Source organism: Hypomesus nipponensis, chromosome 11 (genome assembly GCF_054491055.1).
Source record: "Hypomesus nipponensis isolate SF chromosome 11, ASM5449105v1, whole genome shotgun sequence".
NCBI lineage: Eukaryota > Metazoa > Chordata > Actinopteri > Osmeriformes > Osmeridae > Hypomesus > Hypomesus nipponensis.
Window position 1 is genome coordinate 7201650 of NC_140371.1, and position 12631 is coordinate 7214280.

Below are 12631 nucleotides of genomic sequence, written 5' to 3' on the forward strand. Positions count from 1 at the left end.
TTCCAACAACTAGAAAAGGCATTTCCTGCTGAAAATGCGTTGGAATGCTGAAATCTGAAATTATTTTTTTTAAATGGCTGAAAATACAGAAATGAGAAAATACCTGCAAGCTGATATTAATTTAAAAAATGTGTGACTCACTATAAAGAGGCAGTGTGGTAGCTGAACTGCATCATCTAACAAAGCTAAGTGCTTAAATACAATGCGGGAGAATAAGTTTGAATGTTGTGAAGCAATCAAAGAAAAAGTTGAATTTCAAGAGGCAGTGTGGAAGCTGAACTGCATCATCTAACAAAGCTAAGAGCTTAAATAGCCTATGCAGGAGAAGCTGAAAGTTGAACTGTTGAACAGAAGAAGAAGTAGGCTAGCTAGTTGTAACAAGAATATTATAGTTTTAACAGCTTAAATTAGTTGGGATAGTAATATCAGTAGCAGATGTAGCCTATCATTGAGTGCGTTTACTCGGCTTTCTTAGTGCAATCTTTACCAAAATGGACAATTCAACTTCTCACCTGAACCTCTGATGCTGATTCATCACCAACCTGCTCTACATCTGTAGCTTCAGAGTGTTGTTTTTCCTGCACAGTAATTCATCAATTTAATACAGACACTAACCATGCTTAGTTGACTGCTGACATCGGTCGAGATTACAGGGATAGCCATAATACTATCCAAGGGATCATATAGGACTACTTATTACCAGTTAATTTCACTTTGGAGTTGCTAGCCTGCTGATACTAGGCTAAAATAGCTCGCTCCCATTATGTGGGTAGGTTAGCTTTATCCTTCTGGCTTCAACAAGACCAGCTGCTGCTAACACACTGGTCGAAAGATTGCAGACGCTAGGGGTAGATTTAAACAAGCAAAAGTTAAATGCTCTACTACACTAACAACTTTCATTCCATTATAGAATGAGTGGTGATGTAAGGCTAGCAGGTTTGCACTGTGTGGGTAGTTTTGCTACTAGCTATCTAACAACGACCTTCTTGATAGCTACTTACTCTCTGGGTGGTGAAACAACTTTTGATACATCTCTTCTTTTTGTGTGACATTTTCCCATCTCCAAAGCACAAAAGGGTCGAAATATCAATGCTGAGACCAAACAAAATACTAATATGTGACAAGCTAATATGTGAATAGGCTGTATTATTTCCTGGGGTATTTAGTAGTTTACAGTGTCAGACTACTGACAGCTCTCTTTCTGCAAGTCAAGATTCACAAAGTGATTCTGATTCTGCTATTTCAGCCAATTAATACATCATCTTGTCTCGCAGGCTCGAGGACGCATTGGTTAACTTGGAAATGTATTTTTCACTTTTCTGGGCGACAAACAATAATACGAGTTTTGCAAATATATTGTGCAAAATATTTTTTTCGGAATTGATCCAAATTGCAGCACAAACGAATTTGCAAAAATATTGGTGGGGACAATTTTGTCATCTTAAAATATTGGTGAGGACTAGTACCTAGTAACCCCCCTAAACCTACGCCCATGGCTATAGTCATCAGAGTAAAGGGGCTGAAATTTTGAGAATTATTTTATCAACGTGTTCAATTGCAAGTGTTTTTAAATAGTAGGGTAGATACAGTAAATGCTCTCAATACTTAAAAGTAGTGGGGCAAATGCATGCTCACGACAAGTGTGCCGGCGGCTCTGTAGGGCGGTATGAAGAGGGGAGCGGCATTTTCCGAAGTGCATCCATTAACTACAGAGGGTACAATTTCTGGGGAAATTGTAGGGTGTGCTTGCTTGCAGATGGGTCAGTTTATTAACTTCTATTTTAAACACTTTTAAAGATCAAGTACTAATAATCAAGAAATAATATCGGCATTATAATTATAATAACTATGATGATTTTTCAGTTGGCAATTTTTTGGTGCCCCCTCAGGTCTTGGCGCCCTACGCACAGCGCGTAGTGCGCGTTATGGGAGCGGCGGCACTGGATTCCACAGACAACTGTCTACGACCAGCACAAAATTAGCTATCTATTGATCCAAAAACGAAGCATGAAGAGTGAAAATTGTGGCAATGCTGGCAAACTAGAAATATGTTTTCAACGACATCCGAAGCTCCCCTCCACTCTAAGCGATTCAGTCTGCACTCTAGGCTTTCTCGTACACACCCATGTAAATCTCAGAAACGGTTTGAAAAAGTCATTGAATATAATCAGTGATATTGACAAAAGTTGAATAGATATAATAAAGCTGAATTATATAAAAATAGTTTATGGTTTTGTCAACGTTTTAAAGTTTAAATGGTGGCTCTAGCTGAAAGATTGAGGAAGAAGAAGTATTTGGAAGTTGAAGAAGTTTTAAGAAGTTTGAGAGGATTTGAAAGAAATCTCCATTGGAAACCCATGTTAAAAATGTTATGAATATTGATTTATATTAAGTCACAGCACCCATGGCATGAAACTGCTGAATGTTTTGATAGTTGAACGGTTTTAATAACTGAAGATTTGAAGACGCTGAATGGTGACATGGAAGAAATACAAGAAGAAGAAGATGCTGAGGCAGCATTCCAACAATAACGATTCAAAGAACAATACTTGGAATGCTGAAGCAGCATTCCAACAACTAGAAAAGGCATTTCCTGCTGAAAATGCGTTGGAATGCTGAAATCTGAAATTATTTTTTTTAAATGGCTGAAAATACAGAAATGAGAAAATACCTGCAAGCTGATATTAATTTAAAAAATGTGTGACTCACTATAAAGAGGCAGTGTGGTAGCTGAACTGCATCATCTAACAAAGCTAAGTGCTTAAATACAATGCGGGAGAATAAGTTTGAATGTTGTGAAGCAATCAAAGAAAAAGTTGAATTTCAAGAGGCAGTGTGGAAGCTGAACTGCATCATCTAACAAAGCTAAGAGCTTAAATAGCCTATGCAGGAGAAGCTGAAAGTTGAACTGTTGAACAGAAGAAGAAGTAGGCTAGCTAGTTGTAACAAGAATATTATAGTTTTAACAGCTTAAATTAGTTGGGATAGTAATATCAGTAGCAGATGTAGCCTATCATTGAGTGCGTTTACTCGGCTTTCTTAGTGCAATCTTTACCAAAATGGACAATTCAACTTCTCACCTGAACCTCTGATGCTGATTCATCACCAACCTGCTCTACATCTGTAGCTTCAGAGTGTTGTTTTTCCTGCACAGTAATTCATCAATTTAATACAGACACTAACCATGCTTAGTTGACTGCTGACATCGGTCGAGATTACAGGGATAGCCATAATACTATCCAAGGGATCATATAGGACTACTTATTACCAGTTAATTTCACTTTGGAGTTGCTAGCCTGCTGATACTAGGCTAAAATAGCTCGCTCCCATTATGTGGGTAGGTTAGCTTTATCCTTCTGGCTTCAACAAGACCAGCTGCTGCTAACACACTGGTCGAAAGATTGCAGACGCTAGGGGTAGATTTAAACAAGCAAAAGTTAAATGCTCTACTACACTAACAACTTTCATTCCATTATAGAATGAGTGGTGATGTAAGGCTAGCAGGTTTGCACTGTGTGGGTAGTTTTGCTACTAGCTATCTAACAACGACCTTCTTGATAGCTACTTACTCTCTGGGTGGTGAAACAACTTTTGATACATCTCTTCTTTTTGTGTGACATTTTCCCATCTCCAAAGCACAAAAGGGTCGAAATATCAATGCTGAGACCAAACAAAATACTAATATGTGACAAGCTAATATGTGAATAGGCTGTATTATTTCCTGGGGTATTTAGTAGTTTACAGTGTCAGACTACTGACAGCTCTCTTTCTGCAAGTCAAGATTCACAAAGTGATTCTGATTCTGCTATTTCAGCCAATTAATACATCATCTTGTCTCGCAGGCTCGAGGACGCATTGGTTAACTTGGAAATGTATTTTTCACTTTTCTGGGCGACAAACAATAATACGAGTTTTGCAAATATATTGTGCAAAATATTTTTTTCGGAATTGATCCAAATTGCAGCACAAACGAATTTGCAAAAATATTGGTGGGGACAATTTTGTCATCTTAAAATATTGGTGAGGACTAGTACCTAGTAACCCCCCTAAACCTACGCCCATGGCTATAGTCATCAGAGTAAAGGGGCTGAAATTTTGAGAATTATTTTATCAACGTGTTCAATTGCAAGTGTTTTTAAATAGTAGGGTAGATACAGTAAATGCTCTCAATACTTAAAAGTAGTGGGGCAAATGCATGCTCACGACAAGTGTGCCGGCGGCTCTGTAGGGCGGTATGAAGAGGGGAGCGGCATTTTCCGAAGTGCATCCATTAACTACAGAGGGTACAATTTCTGGGGAAATTGTAGGGTGTGCTTGCTTGCAGATGGGTCAGTTTATTAACTTCTATTTTAAACACTTTTAAAGATCAAGTACCTTTATTTTCTTTATAGTGGTATTGGCTGATTGATATGCCATGCCTCCCCTCCAAATTTTCTGACAAACCAAAAATGACTAATTCTTCAGTTTGTAAAGTGCAGCTGTGCATTCATTTCCAGTTAATTTCCAATTCTAATAACATTATGCAGAGCAGCCATTACAATATCACAAAGATGTGTGTCCCCAAAAGTCTAAATCCATAGACTGCTGTTAAGGTCAACACTTTACAAAAACATATTAGGAAAACAAAGCAATAGCAGTCCAAATACAAATCTCCCCTTACACACAGAACTTCATGCTCTCTTTAGGAACTAATCGTTTAACAGCTTTAAATGGAACTGGTGTTTTAAATGGAACTGGTGTTTTAAACAAACAGTTTATAAAAAGTGTGTATTTCTATAAAACATTATATGCAAAACCAGCACTGACAGGTACCAGACTGCTTCAACATACTTGGTAAACATTTTTCTAACAGGTAAGATTTTGAAATATCAAACAGTACCCTCAAAAACAAAACAGCCAGATGCTGCATTATTAATGACCTATTTTCAAACTTTCATTTAATGAAACTCTTCAACAACTTAACATCCTATTTTCAGGAGTGCATTATACTACCCGAAGTTATCCCTTTGTCTGTGTTATTGATACATTCATTATTAGAATTCTTTAGTTCCTTGATGGTCACATTTTGTACTCCCAACTAAATGTTCTCTCCCAAATACATATAACTTCCCAAATACATGTTCCCTCCCAATACTTGGTAAACATTTATTTAACAGATAAGACTTTTAAATGTCAAACAGTACCCTCAAAAACAAAACAGCCAGATGCTGCATTATTAATGACCTATTTTCAAACTTTCATTTAGTGAAACTCTTCAAAACAACTCAGCATCCTATTTTCAGGAGTGCATTATACTACCCAAAGTTATCCCTTTGTCTTTGTGATTGATACATTTATTATTAGAATTCTTTAGTTAATTGATGGTCTAATTTTGTACTCACAAATACATGTTCCCTCCCAATTTTACTCTTTTCCTTTTTTATGTAACAATGGCTTTATCTTATAACTCATGTACATGTTGAACTAAACAATGCTTTTTATTGTATGACTTGGTACCAGAAAGATGAACTTATTACTGACCTAAGCTACAGTATGCTGAACGTGTTGGAGCTTTCAGCAGCCACTATACTGTTCAGTTCAGTATGTAGTTCTGGGTAGGAAGTGTATGTCCAAGGCAGTTCCAGAGCTGGCCCACAGGTATGCGTGACTGGTCGTCATGCCAATCCGTCTACTGATGTGAACAGGATCTCAACCTTGTTAACACAAATAATATCTGACCCTGTGACAAACCTTAACATCCTTCTGAGTCCTGCATCATCCAGTCCTCGGATGTACTGTTGCAGGAAACGGTAGCTCTGGTTTTTTGGAGTTTTAGGAGATGCTTGCAGCAACTTTAAAAGCTTTCTTGTTGTTGGCTTTTATCCTCATGCATTTGTAGTACTTCTTGTGGCCTCACAGATGCTTCTTTTAGGAAGTGGCTTGCAACTAATGACATTTTTTCTGTTGCGTATCTTGGTTTTTGGATTAACTGCTTGTGTGACACTTTTAGAAGGAGGCCTTTCAAATTACTTTGTGTTGGAAGCGTTGTTACATCCAAGCGGTCCAAAAGATCAAGTAGTTCATCCCTGTCCTCATCTAAAAGATCTTCCTTTAATGCATTAGTTATCAGATCTCTATCTGGCTGACTTATGTTCAGGAGAAAACTTTCAAACAGCATTTCATCTGAAACTTTGTTCTCACCAAAAATAAGTGCCACTGTGAAAACAGGGGCAGAACGACAGGGAAAGTATCCATGGTCTTGAAATCCCTTTAGTAGAATTCGGCCAATGGATTTCCACTCTTCTTCCTGCCATTTAGGAGACAGTGATGGAACCCTAACATCTTCCCCTTCAGCTGTGTGGTCCATAAATGCTGTGGTCTCGAATGCTGCGTACACATCTGAAGAGACACCATCTGCATCAGCTCCTCTTTCATCTAAACTCCTCAAAAAAAGTTAGGAAACGTTATTTCAGTCGATTATTCCTCCCCTTCTATAATACCAATTGGTATTGTATTTTATTAGTCACCTTTACAACGAGGTACAACTTGTAAGGATCGTGCATTCGTGGAATGAGCAACACAGCTAACTGTGTGGGTAGTGGCCCCAAAAATGTGCCAAAATCCCCTGCAATATTCTTCTGTTGGTATTCACGCTTGTTTTGAATTGCTTGGTGGATTGGATGATTGCACTCTCCCACAGTAATAAGGAAAAAACAATACATATTGGCCATTTTTACACTTAATTTTACACTGTCAGGGACCTCAGTAGCGTGTGGAAGATCCTTACGCAGCCACAATAGCTTGGCACCTCCTCCTCATGCTGGTCACCAGCCTGGTCACACACTGCTGTGGGATGGCATCCCATTCCTCAACCAGGATTTGTCGCAAGTCAGCCAACATGTTTGTGTTGGTAACTCTAGCACGTACAGCACGCCCAAGGTGATCCCACAAGTATTCAATTGGGTTGAGGTCTGGACTCACGGCAGGCCATTCCATCCTCTCCACTCCCAAATTCTGAAGGTACTCTGATGATCCTGCCTCTGTGGAGGCGAGCGTTGTCATCCTGGAGGATAGAGTTAGGTCCCAGATTCTGGAGATATAGGATCGCCACTGACTCCAGTATCTCATTCCGATATCTCACTGCATTGAGATTGCCTTCAATGATGACAAGTTCTGTTTTGCCTGTGAGAGAGATACCGCCCCACACCATGACACTGCCCCCATTGAAAGGTGTCACGCGATCTATGCAGCAATCTGCATAGCGTTCTCCACGCCGTCTCCATATTTTGATCCTGCCATCCAACTTCCACAGACAGAATCTTGATTCATCACTGAACATGACGTTGCCCCACATTCTTAGGTTCCACTGTCGGTGTAGTCGACACCAGCGCAAACGGGCCTGACGGTGATGGGCAGTCATTGCAGGCTTCCTGGCAGCCTTATAAGCACAAAGACTGGCCATGTGCAGTCTGTTCCTCACCGTCTGGCTCTTCAACGATATAATATACAATGTCAATTGGTATTATTGAAGGGGAGGAACAATCGACCAAAAAAACGTTTCCGAACTTTTTTAGAGGAGTTTATGTAAGTGTATTTCAGAGGGTGTTTGGGGAGTGTTGGATCCTTGAACTGGCTAATCATCTCCTCAAGAAGATTGACCCTGTGAAGTTTGATGTTGACACATTCAACATTTTATGAAGCTGTTGGACTGTTTGCTTCATCACCTATAGATACTGTGCTTGTTGGGGGAAGCGTGATGGATGTGATGAACAACTCAGCTTCTTCAAAGTGTATCAAAGTGTCATCCAGTTGACAAGCCATGGGTTCTCCAAGGAAGGGGCCAACATCACTTCAGATGTGTCTGATAATGCAGTCGCATCAACTTCTGGTGACAGGGTGACAACGGTTTGAGTAACTTGCTCATTTTCTTCATGTGTGTATCAGTTGCACATCATTGTTTACAACAGATTTTCCCCCATCATATCCTCCTTCACCCTCATCTGTCAGGCTCTTTGTACACAGGTAGAATCTTAACACTCCCATTCCTAGTGCTGTGTATAGTTCCCCAACTGTGATATCTTCATCAAATACAGCTTCCTCTTGATAGTCTAATATGTCATGACTGAGTGTATCACATCTTCCAATTTTACTTTGCCCATTTGGGAAGAAAATGTCTTTAGCATACTGTAATATGTCATCTTTTTTGGGTTCCTTGGGTACATTGAGGGTCCTTGTTCCCCCTCCTCTGTGTTTTCTTACTTGTTTACCTTCATGAATCCACCCCAACTCAACTTTTCTGGTCGTCTTTTCAGCCCATCTGTTTTTTGCAAAGCGTTTTTTTTTTTTTTTTTAAGGCAGAAGACTCTTCATGGTCAGATTTCCTATCATTATTCTCACCGATACCCATGCCTTTCTTTAGTTTTTCAAACAGTGAATGTTTTTGTGATTGTTTTGCACTTGGACCTTGTTTTTTCAAACAGAAGTGTCTTGCTGCAATTCGATCGACATATGCAGGGATGTAGCCAGCCAGAGTCTCATCGTCCATACAGTCAATGATTGACGCATCAATCTGTGGAGACATACAATATTATTACAACTCAAGACCAAACTGGGAAGACCTGGGACACCCTCCCCCACCACACTATGTACACGCTCATGCATACATACCGAAAGGAAAGACACCATGTAAGGTGGTGTTCTGGCAGGGTTTGGCTGCCCCTTAATAACTGTAGGCCTACTGGAGTCTTGAGTTTAAATCTGCGCACTTTTAGCTGCTTTTGATTATTATTCTTATGCATCCACAATGCAAAGCGCATCAGCCAAGGACCATCAAACGCCGCCTTCAGCGATTTGTGTTTGAACCACCGGCATACTTTCACTCTAGTGATGACAGTCGGCTACCCTAACCAACACTACGCAGCTGATCCAACTTATTTACATAGCCTATAACTTAAGCTATGTTGCGTGACCTTAATTCCCATCAAGCCGGCGCCTAGAAAATAAAGGTGTAGCCTATACCTACCAGACAGAGCCACTCAGGCTGACTGGCTAGTTAACTTAAGCTAACCATGCACAACGTAACATTGGAATAAAGGAATACAATACAGGTTTTTACAAGAACTTGCCTCGGTAAACATGTACTTACATGTTCTTGTTCCATGCGTGAGAGGTACTCCTCTGGTACACCGCAATTTCGTAGAAATCTCAACAGTGGTGTGTCAGTGTTTTGGGCCTTGGTAATGGTAGCTCATTGCAAAAGAGTCAATACCATAATTAAGTGATAAGTGCACGTGCAGTTCACAACCGGATACTAGGGGAAGGGGCGTACTCAGCACTTCACGTTATAACGTGAAATGTTTTTTGTTATTACGTGATAAGTTTCACATTATAACGTGAAAATAACTTGCTATAACATGATAAACATCTTGTTATAACAAGAAACATATCATGTTATAACATGATACTGATCCGTTTTTTTTCTTTCTGGTGTGGCAGCAATACGCTGCCGTACTAAACCGTGCAACGGAACGTAAATAAAAATCCAAGCAACTCAAGCACACCCAATTAACCCTCCTGCACTTCCAGCAAAGGGCACCAACTGCACCACGTTACATGTCCGTGTTGTGGTCGGGGCTTACAAAGTGACAAAAGCAATCCGCAATTCAAATGGGAAAGCAGTTGTCAAATGGCAATTCAATGTGCAAATGACAATGCAATCCGCAATTCAGTTTGTATTATTTTGAATACAATTTTGAATGAACGCTTATTGCATTTCATATTGACACAGTTTTGTCAAGGAGACAAAACATCAAATGCCATGGTATTAAGAGAGAGCTTCTTAACAAATCTGGGAAACCCAGCCGTTGTCTGTTAGCATGTTGTGCCAGCTAACCATTTAAACGAAACTGCTCTCCACAGTCATTGGTTCATACACAGGCATGTCACATGGCTCTTCTTTCATTGCATAGACCTTGCGCGCGTGTGTTTGCGTGTATGCGTCACCAACCCTGGTTGAAACTCTAGTTATGGTGTCTTAAAAAGCTCCTATATCCTTTAAACACACGAACCCCCAAACATCCTCTTAGTCTTAGTCTGTAACAAATGCTCACCCTTCCTCCTAGGTCAAGATAAGGGTCCAGTATGTTTACGTAAGCCTAGAGTTAACTTAGGGGTAGCTACTCTCCTGCACACATGAACTGTTGATCAGTATAATACTTATACAGGATAAAGGGTTACATATTTAACTTTTCTGACAGGTAAACACGTATATTCATTCATGTCTGCACTTGAAAAAGTCTGCACTTATGTTTCATAACACGGACTAAAGTGCTTTGTGCTGGAATTTACTCGACGGAACTGTCTTTTGACATTCTGTTTATGCCTGTTTGAAATTATTTGCAACACATCTTAATTTAGCTCGACTTTTAGCCTGACATGGAGCAGGCTAGTACAGAAGTATAAGTTTACATTTAGTCATTTAGCAGACGGTCTTATCCAGAGCGACTTACAGTAAGTACAGGGACATTCCCCCCGAGGCAAGTAGGGTGAAGTGCCTTGCCCAAGGACACAACGTCATTTGGCACAGCGGGGAATCGATCCTGCAACCTCCTGATCACTAGCCTAACTCCCAAGTTACCTTGGTTACGTAGCTAGAACTAGATTAAGGCACTTTAATGGAACGGAACTCTCGCTGAAGTAAGCGAGACTTGTCAAAAGAAGTCCATATGGTAGGTTAATTTTTCCAACAAATTTGGCTATTTGCTTGTTGGTAATAAACATTTAAACTGTTATACATTGTATTTGATGTTGTTGGGTGTCACAAAACGCAATATAATACGAAAAAGTAGCTACTTTTTGCAATTATTTTTCTTTCCCCCACAATGCATTGCATAACGTCACGTTGGGGAGACGACAGACCAAAGTCCGCTTTGAGACCATTGAAATCGAAAAACAAAATAAAAAAACACTAGACTATTACCAGAGAATGTGTAATATGGGCTCTGCTAGTACCATCAAAACGTGGGACATCTAATTGAAAAGGTGTTTACAACGTTGGGGAAAATATTTAATTTGGGATGATCCTGGGGGGATTTTACAGGTGGGACTGGCAAGTTAACCCATAGCTAGCCCATAGCTAACATGATGTCTTCTAGATCTAGATAGAGCTACGTTTACCGGTAATACTAGTCTACTTATTTGAACTACAACGACATGATTGTCTGGGACAAGTGGATTTGTAGGGCAAGTGGAAGAGAATGTACTTGCCCTACAAATTTTAAACTTAAACAAAATAAAATGGCATGTTTCTATGCTAGCTAACGTTAGTTTGCTAGCTGTATATAACATTTCACTGGGTCTTGCAGCTGTTTGACTGAAATTATTATAAAATGTTATGTTCTACTACTAGCCATTTGCCTACTTTAGCAAGTCACAGTATTTCCAAGCCCTTATTATTGTAATAATAATGATAATGTAACTGAGAAGACGCAGTAAATAATTCCTCTTTCAAGTAATAAGCCCTCGTTCAAGTGTTGAGCTTCAAATTAGCTGCACGGTCTGTAGACATATTGGGACGAAGCTGCAATACAGTACATAACAGAAAGTGTTTCATTCTGCAGAAATTGTGTTAGTGTTTAATGTAATAAATACAGTTTTACAACACCTCAATTGTTATCATTTGTATAACATTACAGCTCATCTTCGTTGGTCAAAGGCACAATCTTTACCCGGACGTGACTTTTGTGCATGGAAAAGTGAAACGTAAATGTAGGCTAGTGTAGTGCCTCTAAAAGTAATGTCAGGCCCTGAATGATCACTAGATATAAAGAAAATGTTGACTTCCACTCGGTGCAGCCAAGGCAAGGTCGGAAACTGAAGTGGCCTTCGTCAATCTGTCATTCATTTCCGTGTTGATAGTGGTCTATTTTATTTGAACGATTGTTGTCTAGCCCTTCAATCATTAAGCAAATGTAATTTATTATAAAGAATGTCACACAGGTTGAGGCAGTTGGTCTATAAATGCATAGCCCGACATTATCAACATTCTATTGTTGGTTGACAATGATCAAGTCATTGACCCAAGTCAAGCGTATAAACACAGGGACATCATAAATATTCATTAGTCTGATAGATCCAGTTACCCTGGCAAAACATTTATTGTTCATCACTTCTTTGGTCTTGCGAGCTGGCTAAAGAGTAATAGGGTAACGTTACGTTTTGAGTGGATGGCGAGCGCGAGACGCCGAAATGGATGCCAAGATTCTGAATGGAAAGTTTACTTTTAAAAAGTTGCCAAATGGTTCCATTGACAAGACCAAAGTGATCTGTGTGTTTTGTCGTTGTCAACTGAGCTATCATCGCAGCACATCCAGTCTGAAATACCACTTGATGGCCAAGCACACAGCTGATGCAAATTCTCCACCCCCTCGTCAAAGCCAGGCGATTGCAAATCTGGGAAACCCAGCCGTTGTCTGTTAGCATGTTGTGCCAGCTAACCATTTAAACGAAACTGCTCTCCACAGTCATTGGTTCATACACAGGCATGTCACATGGCTCTTCTTTCATTGCATAGACCTTGCGCGCGTGTGTTTGCGTGTATGCGTCACCAACCCTGGTTGAAACTCTAGTTATGGTGTCTTAAAAAGCTCCTATA

At 39.8% G+C, this 12631-nt stretch overlaps 1 protein-coding gene and 1 pseudogene across 4 annotated transcripts in view; one reads left to right on the forward strand and one right to left on the reverse strand.

The window, feature by feature from the left end:
* Positions 1-12631, forward strand: part of rps6ka2 (ribosomal protein S6 kinase, polypeptide 2) — a 254687-nt gene that overhangs the window by 49887 nt on the left and 192169 nt on the right. The window lies entirely within an intron of this gene.
* Positions 5526-10056, reverse strand: LOC146267952 (uncharacterized; annotated as a pseudogene).